The sequence below is a fragment of the Eucalyptus grandis genome, chromosome 5 (assembly GCF_016545825.1).
Source record: "Eucalyptus grandis isolate ANBG69807.140 chromosome 5, ASM1654582v1, whole genome shotgun sequence".
NCBI classification, from domain to species: Eukaryota; Viridiplantae; Streptophyta; class Magnoliopsida; order Myrtales; family Myrtaceae; genus Eucalyptus; species Eucalyptus grandis.
Window position 1 is genome coordinate 56,798,278 of NC_052616.1, and position 10,000 is coordinate 56,808,277.

General features: G+C 54.6%; 1 non-coding gene and 1 pseudogene across 1 annotated transcript; both read right to left on the reverse strand.

Annotated features, from left to right (window-relative positions):
- Positions 1 to 2,635: 2,635 nt before the first annotated feature.
- LOC120294170 lies at positions 2,636 to 5,938 on the reverse strand (annotated as a pseudogene).
- A 208-nt stretch (positions 5,939 to 6,146) lies between these two features.
- LOC120294201 lies at positions 6,147 to 6,301 on the reverse strand. Its single transcript, XR_005551692.1, has one exon. It is a non-coding gene; the product is annotated as a 5.8S ribosomal RNA (ribosomal RNA).
- Between the last annotated feature and the right edge of the window lie 3,699 nt (positions 6,302 to 10,000).

A 10,000-nucleotide genomic window follows, 5' to 3' on the forward strand; every position in this document is an offset into this window, starting at 1 on the left:
GCTTGGCTCGAAAACGACCCATGCGCTTCTGGCCATGATGCCCGCGTGAGGGGAGCCACGCGATGCATCCATCTTTGTCTAGGGCGCTCTTTCGATCGATCGGAACCTATTTCGGGATCATTGAACGTTGTTATGACTCATTATCGACTCATTTCGTGCCTCGTGACATGACTCATGCATCGCGCAACGATCGCCCGAAACCGCCCGTGGCCTCCGGAAAGCACCACTACCCCTAAAGAGCCTTATGAGCATTTTTGCCCTCAAAGAGAGTAGACATTCACCATGTTTGAGTAGGCACCACCCCTCCAAAAATTGTAGAAATTGAATTTTGATGAGATTTTTTGCAGAGATGCTTAGAAAAATGTGATCTAAATTATGGAAAACTCAGAAAAAAATTTTGACGACCGAAAATATTTTTTTTTATTTTTGGTATTTAAAAAATTGAGAAAATCCGGAAAATTAGAAAAAAATATTTGGAACGTGGGCAAAACATCGGGGAGGCTATTTTATGACACAAACAAAATTTAGGAAGAAGAATGGATTCAATCGACAAGAAATGATCGGTGAAGTTGCAACCGACCATGGTCGGCTCCGCCCCGACGATCCCTTTGAGCGATCGATCCACGATCGATCCGCATGGTGCAGGTGGATCGATCCCGCCGACCGGGACCGATCCATGATCATCCATGCACCGATCGGATCGATCCACACGGCCGAGGCGGCCGGCCACTTCATCGATCCTGCCAGCGATCGATCCACGATCGATCCGCATGGCGCAGGGATCGATTCACGCCGACCGGGACCGATCCACACGGCCGAGGCGGTCGGCCACGATCGATCCCGCTCGACCGGGATCGATCCATGATCGATCCGCACGGTGCATGGATCGATCCACACGACCGAGGCCCTCGACCACGATCGATCCCGCTCGACCGGGATCGATCCATGATCGATCCACACGGCCGAGGCCCTCGACCACGATCGATCCCGCTCGACCGGGATCGATCCATGATCGATCCGCACGGTGCATGGATCGATCCACACGACCGAGGCCCTCGACCACGATCGATCCATGATCGATCCGCACGGCCGAGGCGCTCGACCGGGATCGATCCATGATCGATCCGCACGGTGCGTGGACCGATCCACACGGCCGAGGCTCTCGACCACGATCGATCCTGGATCGATCCGCACGGCCGAGGCTCTCGACCGGGATCGATCCATGATCGATCCGCGCGGTGCGTGGACCGATCCACACGACCGAGGCCCTCGACCACGATCGATCCTCTCGACCGGGATCGATCCATGATCGATCCGCATGGTGCATGGGTCGATCCACACGACCGGGCCCGACCACCGATCGATCGAGGGATCGATCCGCACGGTGCAGGGACTGATCCCGCTCGACCGGGATCGATCCGCACGGTGCAGGGATCGATCCGATCGATGCAAGGTCGATCCGCACGGTGCAGGGACCGATCCCGCACGACCGGGGATCGACCCACGATGGATCCGCACGGTGCAAGGGTCGATCCACACGACCGAGGCCCTCGACCACGATCGATCCGATCCGCACGGCCGAGGCGCTCGACCGGGGATCGATCCACACGGTGCAGGGACTGATCCCGCTCGACCGGGATCGATCCGCACGGTGCAGGGATCGATCCGATCGATGCAAGGTCGATCCACACGGTGCAGGGACCGATCCCGCACGACCGGGGATCGACCCACGATCGATCCGCACGGTGCAAGGGTCGATCCACGATCGATCCCCGCGGCCGAGGCCCCGACCATGACCGATCACGCTCGACCAAAGATCGATCCACGATCGATCGTGCCCGACCACACGGTAGTCACATGCTTGTCTCAAAGATTAAGCCATCCACACGGCCAAGGCCCTCGATTCCTACGATCGATCCAACTTAAGTAAGTCCCGAGGATTGCGAGGTGGAGGCACACGGCCAAGGCCCTCGGCATGGATCGATCCGCACGATCCAAGGTCCTCTACCACGATCGATCACGAGGCTCGACTAGAATTTGGAGGTGAAATTCTTGGATTTATGAAAGACGAACAACTTACCAAAATTTTTGGTGCCATTTTTTACTTTTCACCGAAAAGAAAAAACAACTTACCAAAAAATTTTCCCGGCAGCTAGTTCGTCCCTCAACAATCCAAGAATTTCACGATCGATTCGCATGGTGAGGGGAAGTCCCGAGGATTGAAGGATCGATGCACACGGTGCGGGGATGGCACAAAAGTCACGGCACGTTGGCCTTGTCACGACGGGACATGTGTAAAGCACTCTCAAGTCATGGCAAGTAGGCCAAGCACAAGTCACCACACTCAAGTCGTGGCATGCATCACTCAAGTCGATGTCCAAAGTCACATGCTCATGCTGAGCAGCACACACATACCCTTGTGTGCATGGACTCTCAAGTCATGGAGCCTTAGGAGATACGTAAAGCCTCCGATGATGCGGGGACTACTCGCTCTCAAGCCGTGGGTGCGAGAACTAGGGTGCTTGGGACTTAGGAGAAATCGGAGGGCCCTCACGGAGGACGGCGACCCTCGAGCTCGTTTCGAAGAAGAGGAATTTTGTTGGTTGGTTGTGGAGTTAGGGGTTGGGGGGGAGGGACGAATCGAAGCGACAAGGGCTGAATCTCAGTGGATCGTGGCAGCAAGGCCACTCGCCACTTACAATACCCCGTCGCGTATTTAAGTCGTCTCGCAAAGATTCTACTCATCGCTCAATAGGAATTGTGCTTCAAGGCGGCCCACGCGGTTCATCCACCGCGAGAGCTTCACCAACGACACGTGCCCTTGGGGGAACAAGTCCCCACCGCAGGTCGGCAATCGAGCGGCGAGCTTACGTCACTTCTAGCCCGGATTCCCGACTAGAGGCGTTCGCCATAATCTAACATCAGATTTGCAGGCCATCGGCTTTTCAACCAAGCGCGATGACCAATTGTGCGAATCAACGGTTCCTCTCGTACTAGGTTGAATTACTATTGTGACACTATCATCGTAGGGGTAAACTAACCTGTCTCACGACGGCCTAAACCTATGCCACGCTCCCTATTGGTGGGTGAACAATCCAACACTCGTGAATTCTGTCTACAATGATAGGAAAGAAATGGCGACATCAAGGATCAAAAAGCAACGTCGTTTATGAACGCTACCGCCACAAGCGCTATCCCCGTGGTAACTTTTCCGACACCTCTAGCTTCAAATTCGAAGATCTAAAGGATCGACAGGCCACGCTTTCACGGTACCAGATCACGGAAATCGTAATCAAACGAGCTTACCCTTTGTTCTACACGAGATTTCTGATGCTCGTTGAGCTCATCTTAGGACACCTCGCGTTATCTTTTTAACCGTATGTGCCGCCCAATGAAACTCCCCACCCGACAATGTCTTCCGCCCGGACCGGGAAAGGCATGCGCGGACCTTAGGAAAAAGAAGGGGCATTGGCTCGCCTCCGGCTTCACTCGAATAAGTAAAATAACGCAAAGTAGTGGTATTTCACTTTCGCCGTTCCGGCCCCACTTATCCTACACCTCTCAAGTCATTTCACAAAGTCGGACTAGAGTCGTTCAACAGGTCTTCTTTCCCCGCCGATTCTCGCCAAGCCCGTTCCCTTGGCCGTGGTTTCGCTGGATATGACAGGACACTGGAACTGCTAATCCATTCATGCGTCACTAATTAGGATGACGAGGCATTTGGCTACCTTAAGAGAGTCATAGTTACTCCCGCCGTTTACCCGCGCTTGGTTGAATTTCTTCACTTTGACATTCGAGCACTGGGCAAATCACATTGCGTGAGCATCCGCAGGACCATCGCAATGCTTTGTTTTAATTAAACAAATGGATTCCCTTGTCCGTACCAGCCCGAGTTGACTGTTCGACGCCCGAGGAAGGCCCCGAAGGAGCCGTTCCTAATCCGTCCCCCGGCCGGCACGCGGCGACCCGCTCGCCGCGAGAGCAGCTCGAGCAGTCACCGACAGCCGACGGGTTCGGGATTAGGACCCCGTGCCCAGTCCCCGAGCCAATCCTTTCCCGAGGTTACGGATCCATTTTGCCGACTTCCCTTGCCTACATTGTTCCATCGACTGCAGGCTGTTCACCTTGGAGACCCGATGCGGTTATGAGTACGACCGGGCGTGGACGGCACTCGGTCCTCCGCATTTTCAAGGGCGCCTGGGGCGCACCTGGACACCACGCGACGGTGCTCTTCCACCGCCGGACCCTACCTCCTACGAGCCGTTTCCAGGTGGGCAGGCCGTTAAATGTAAAAGATAACTTTCCCGAGGCCCCCGCCGACGTCTCCTGGAGACTCCCTAACGTTGCCGTCAACCGCCACGTCCCTGCTCTCAGAATTTTAACCGATTCCCTTTCGGGCTCGCGCACGAGGCGCCATCGACGGCTTCCCCCGTCTCTTAGGATCGACTAACCCATGTACAAGTGCCGTTCACATGGAACCTTTCCTCTTCTCGGTCTTCAAAGTTCTCATTTGAATATTTGCTACTACCACCAAGATCCGCACCGACGGCCGCTCCGCCGCTCACGCCCCTGTGCTTTAACGACCGCCGCGCCTCCTACTCATCAACAAGGCTCGGCACTTGCCTTGATTCGCCGAGTATAAGGTCGCGCGCTTCGCCGCCCATCCATTTTCTGGCTGGGCTTGATTCGCGGTGTGAGTCAGCTACACACTCCTTAGCTGATTACTCATGACCACCGGCCCCGTCGTCTTAATCGACCAACACCCTCAGGGTTCTAGGTTAGCGCGTTGTGACTGGGGCACCGTAACTCCGACTTCCTGTTCATCCCGCATCGCCGCCCCCGCTTACCAAAATGGCCCACTGGAGCTCTCGATTCCGTGGCGTGGCTCAACGAAGGCCGCGCGTCCTACCTATTTAAAGTTTGAGAATAGGTCGAGGGCGCTCGCGCCCGATGCCTCTAATCATTGGCTTTACCCGATAGAACTCGTTCTGAGCTCCAGCCTATCCCGAGGGAAACCGAGGGAACCGCCTACTAGACGGTTCGATTAGTCTTTCGCCCTATACCCAAGTCGACGAACGATTTGCACGTCGCATCGGGGCTGCGGCCTCCACCGTAGCTTCCTCTCGCTTCGCCCCGCCTCGCATAGTTCACCATCTTTCTAGTCCCGACAGCATGCTCACTAAACCCTTCGAAGATCAAGGTCGGCCGGGCAGGCACCCAAAAGGGATCCCACCAATCAGCTTCCTTACGCTCTTACGGTTTGCTCACCCATTGACTCGCACACATGTCGACTTCTGGTCCGTGTCAAGACGCGGCCGAATGGGAGCCCACTAGCCGATGCCCGGAGCACGCAGATGCCGGGCACGCCGTGAGAGGCGTGCCGCATTCCACAATCGGCAGCGGGCGACGTTTCCACGGACGTATCGAAGGCCCCGGGCTTGGGCCGCCACCAATCCGCATCGGTCCATGCTCGAAAGCCGATCGGGCGACCGGCTCACCGTTCCACATCCGACCGAGGCACATCGCCGCCCTCATCCGTCTCCTCCCGACAATTTCAAGCACTTCTTGACTCTTTTTCAAAGTCCTTTTCATCTTTCCCCCTCGCGTATTCTTGTTTACCTGCCTCTCGCCCATATTTAGCCTTGACGGAATTTACCGCCCGATTAGGCCGCATTCCCAAACAACCCGACTACGCCGACAAGGCCTCAGGGTGCCATTAGGTCCGACACGACGGGGCTCACCCTCTTCGGCGCCCTTCCAGGAACTGGGGCCCGGTCCGTCGCCGAGGACGCCTGCATTACACCAACGCCGAGGGCGATCGATTCTCATGTCGGGCTCTTCCCGTTCGCCGCCGTTACTAGGGGAATCCTTGTTAGTTTCTTTTCCTCCGCTTATTGATATGCTTAAACTCACGGGTAGCCCCGCTGACCCGGGGTCGCGTTGGTAAGGAGCAGATTCGGAGCGCGCGATGAGCGGCACGCGCGACATTGATCATCAGTCTAATCAACCACCGAATGTCGTGATGCCGATCGCTCCGACGCGGATTTTGGGCCAACCGGGACGTGGTCGTCAGCGGAGGCCATCGTACGCGCCCGAGTCCCGCCGCCCTATGAAAGGACGGAGGGGATTAGGGGCACCGCCATGCGTGACACCTGGGGTGCAAACGTGCCTCGACCAATGGTTTCTGGCGCAACTTGCGTCAAAGACTCGATGGTTCACGGGACTCTGCAATTCACACCAAGTATCGCAGCCGCTACGTTCTTCATCGATGCGAGAGCCGAGATATCCGTTGCCGAGAGTCAGCAGGAGTAATATGAGATTGCATGGCATCCCGCGCACCGTGTATGGGGCGGCGGGAGCATCGCACTCTTGTCTGTCTTTGCGCATTCCGCGCCGGGGGTTCGCTCGCGCCGCGAGACAAAGGCCGCGCTCGAGGTGCTCGAGCCGATCCTCGGACAGCTGAGAGGACGCCTGGGCCGAGCCCGCCGTCCCCATTGAGTTTGTTACCTGTTCGGTCAATCGTCGTCGCAGATTCGACAATGATCCTTCCGCAGTTCACCTACGGAAACCTTGTTACGATTCTCCCTTCCTCTAAATGATAAGGTCTGGGACTTCTCGCGACGTCATCGGCGGCGAATCACCCACGTCGCCGCGATCCGAACACTTCACCGACCATTCAATCGGGTAGGAGCGACGGGCTATGTGCACAAAGGGCAGGACGTATCAACGCCGAGCCGATGACTCGCGCTACTAGAATTCCTCGAAGACCAACAATTGCAATGATCTATCCCCATCACGATGAAATTTCAAAGATTACCCAGCCCGTCGGCCAAGGCTATAGACTCGTGGAATACACGCGTAGCGCGCGTGCGCCTTAACATCTAAGGGCATCACAGCACTGCTATTGCCTCAACTTCCTTGGCCTAAGCGGCCATAGTCCTCTAAGAAGCCGGGCGTGGAGATGTACATCCACATAGCTAGCTTAGCGTGCCGAGGTCTCGTGCTCAAGCATCTAATTAACTTAATAAATCGCTCCACCAACTAAGAACGGCCATGCACCACCACCCATAGAATCAAGAAAGAGCTCCTACAATCCCGCTATGTCCTGACTGTAAGCCTGCTGAGTCAAATTAAGCCGTTGTGCTCCACTCCCCGGTGGTGCCCTTCCACACCTTTAAGTTTCAAATTTCTGCGACCATACTTCCCTAACCCAAAACTTTGATTTCAAGGTGCCTAAGGAGTCCTAAAAGCAACATCCGCCGATCCCTAGCTCTGCATCGTTTATGGTCGAGACTAGGACGGTATCCGATCGTCTTCGAGCCCCAACTTTCGTTCTTGACACGAAAACATCCTTGGCAATGCCAAGCAGCTTGTTCGTTTCATAAATCCAAGAATTCACTCTAACTATGAAATACGAATGCCCCCGACCGGTCTCCTCGTTAATCATTACTCCGATCCCGAAGGCCAACACAATAGGACCGGAATCCTATGATGTTATCCCATGCTAATGTATACGTAGCGAGGCTTGCTTTGAGCACTCTAATTTCTTCAAAAGTAACAAGGGCACGACCCGCCGGGCTAAGGCCAGAGCGCATCGCCTGGGTGTAGAAGGGACGAGCCACCGGCACACCGTGAGGCGGACTGGCCGACCCAACCCAAGGTCCAACTACGAGCTTTTTAACCGCAAACAACTTAAATATACGCTATTGAGCTGGAATTACCGCGCCGCCGGCACCCGTTCTTGCCCTCCAATGGATCCTCGTTAAGGGATTTAGATTGTACTATTCCAATTACCAGACAAAGAGCCCTAAGATTGTTATTTATTGTCACTACCTCCCCCGTGTCGGATTGGGTAATTTGCGCGCCCCGGCCGCCTTCCTCGGGATGTGGTAGCCGCTTTCTCTGTGCTCCTCTCCGAATCGAACCCTAATCCTCCGTCACCCGTCACCACCATAGTAGGCCACTATCCTACCATCGAAAGTTGATAGGGCAGAAATTTCAATGATAAAGGGTCACGCCGCACGATGGCCGTGCGATCCGTCAAGTTATCATGAATCATCGTGAGCAGTTTCGGCAAAGCCCGTCGACCTTTTATCTAATAAATGCATCCCTTCCAAAGTCGGGGTTTGTTGCACGCTAGCTCTAGAATTACTACGGTATCCGAGTAGCAAATACCATCAAACAAACTATAATCGATTTAATGAGCCATTCGTTAGCTTCACAGTCTGAATTAGTTCATACTTACACATGCATGGCTTAATCTTTGAGACAAGCATATGACTACCAAGCGTGATCAACCAGTAGCATTCTCCTTCACGACGTCCGCCGAGCATGATCCGCGATGCCCGAGGCTTCGCGCGATCAAGGACAAGGCAAGATCAATTCACTGTGAAGCGATAAACGCTTAACGATTAGGGAACAAGGGCCAATGACCACTCCCATTACGAGAGTTCCGCATCCGAGAGAACGAGCAGGCACTGTGGTCCGTCCGAACGATCGTAATGAGACGACGTTCGTGGAACACGAGCCCACTATCCGGTCCAACCGAGCATCCAAGAGGACGTCGTGGATGGAAGGGACTACCGAAGGCACACATTTCCGTCGCACAGTATGCAACACAGAACTCACATCTTTGCATCCGGGACGTTTATCTCAAGGAGCAACAAATCGATCGAAGGTGAGGGAAGCAACATGCACCAAAGACGGAAAGCCCGCCACGCACACATCTATCGCCTCACACGCCATCGCGCACACTCGGAAACGAACCAAGCCGACTCATCTCGTAGCTCCTCAAGCACGAGGACTGAGGATCACGGAGTTATCGAACGAGGTCGCATCCGCACCGCTAGACGCGAGAACACCAATGTCTTGTCTTCTAGTCGTGGGATCGACATAGCCAAGGTGGCCTGTTCATTCATGCCCGAGGCACGATCTGCCTTACCGAAGGGACTCATAGATTCGCCAATTCCTGGGCAACTCCACATCGATTCATCCTCTATGGCCGCTTGGCTCGAAAAAACGACCCATGCGTCTTCGCCATGATGCCCGCGTGAGGGGAGCCACGCGATGCATCCATCTTTGTCTAGGGGCTTTTTCGATCGGGACGGAACATATTTGGGATCATTGAACGTTGTTATGACTCATTCTCGACTCATTTCGTGCTCCGTGACATGACTCATGCACGCGCAACGATCGCCCGAAAACCGCCCGTGGCCTCTCGAGCACCACTACCCTAAAGAGCCTTATGAGCATTTTTGCCCCCAATAGAGTAGACATTCACCATGTTTGAGTAGGCACCACCTCCAAAAATTGTAGAAATTGAATTTTGATGAGATTTTTGGCAGAGATGCTTAGAAAATGTGATCTAAATTATGGAAAAGTCAAAAAATTTTGACGACCGAAAATATTTTTTTTTATTTTTGGTATTTAAAAATTGAGAAAAATCCGGAAAATTAGAAAAATATTTGGAACGTGGGCAAAACATTGGGGAGGCTATTTTATGACACAAGAAAATTTAGGAAGAAGAATGGATTCAATCGGACAAGAAAATGATCGGTGAAGTTGCAACCGACCATGGTCGGGTCGGCCCGATCGATCCCGGGCCGTAGCGGGATCGATCCACGATCGATCCGCATGGTGCAGGGGATCGATCCCGCTCGACCGGGACCGATCCATGATCATCCATGCACCGATCGGATCATCCACACGGCCGAGGCGGTCGGCCACGATCGACCGAGCGGGATCCCACGATCGATCGCATGGTGCAGGATCGACCCACGCCGATGACCGGGCCGAGGCGGTCCCACGATCGATCCGCATCGGATCGATCGTGCATGGATCGATCCACACGACCGAGGCTCGACCACGATCGATCCCGCCGACCGGGATCGATCCATGATCGATCCGCACGGTGCATTATCGATCCACACGGCCGAGGTTCACCACGATCGATCCTGCTCGACCGGGACGATCCACGATCGATCCACGGTGCATGGATCGA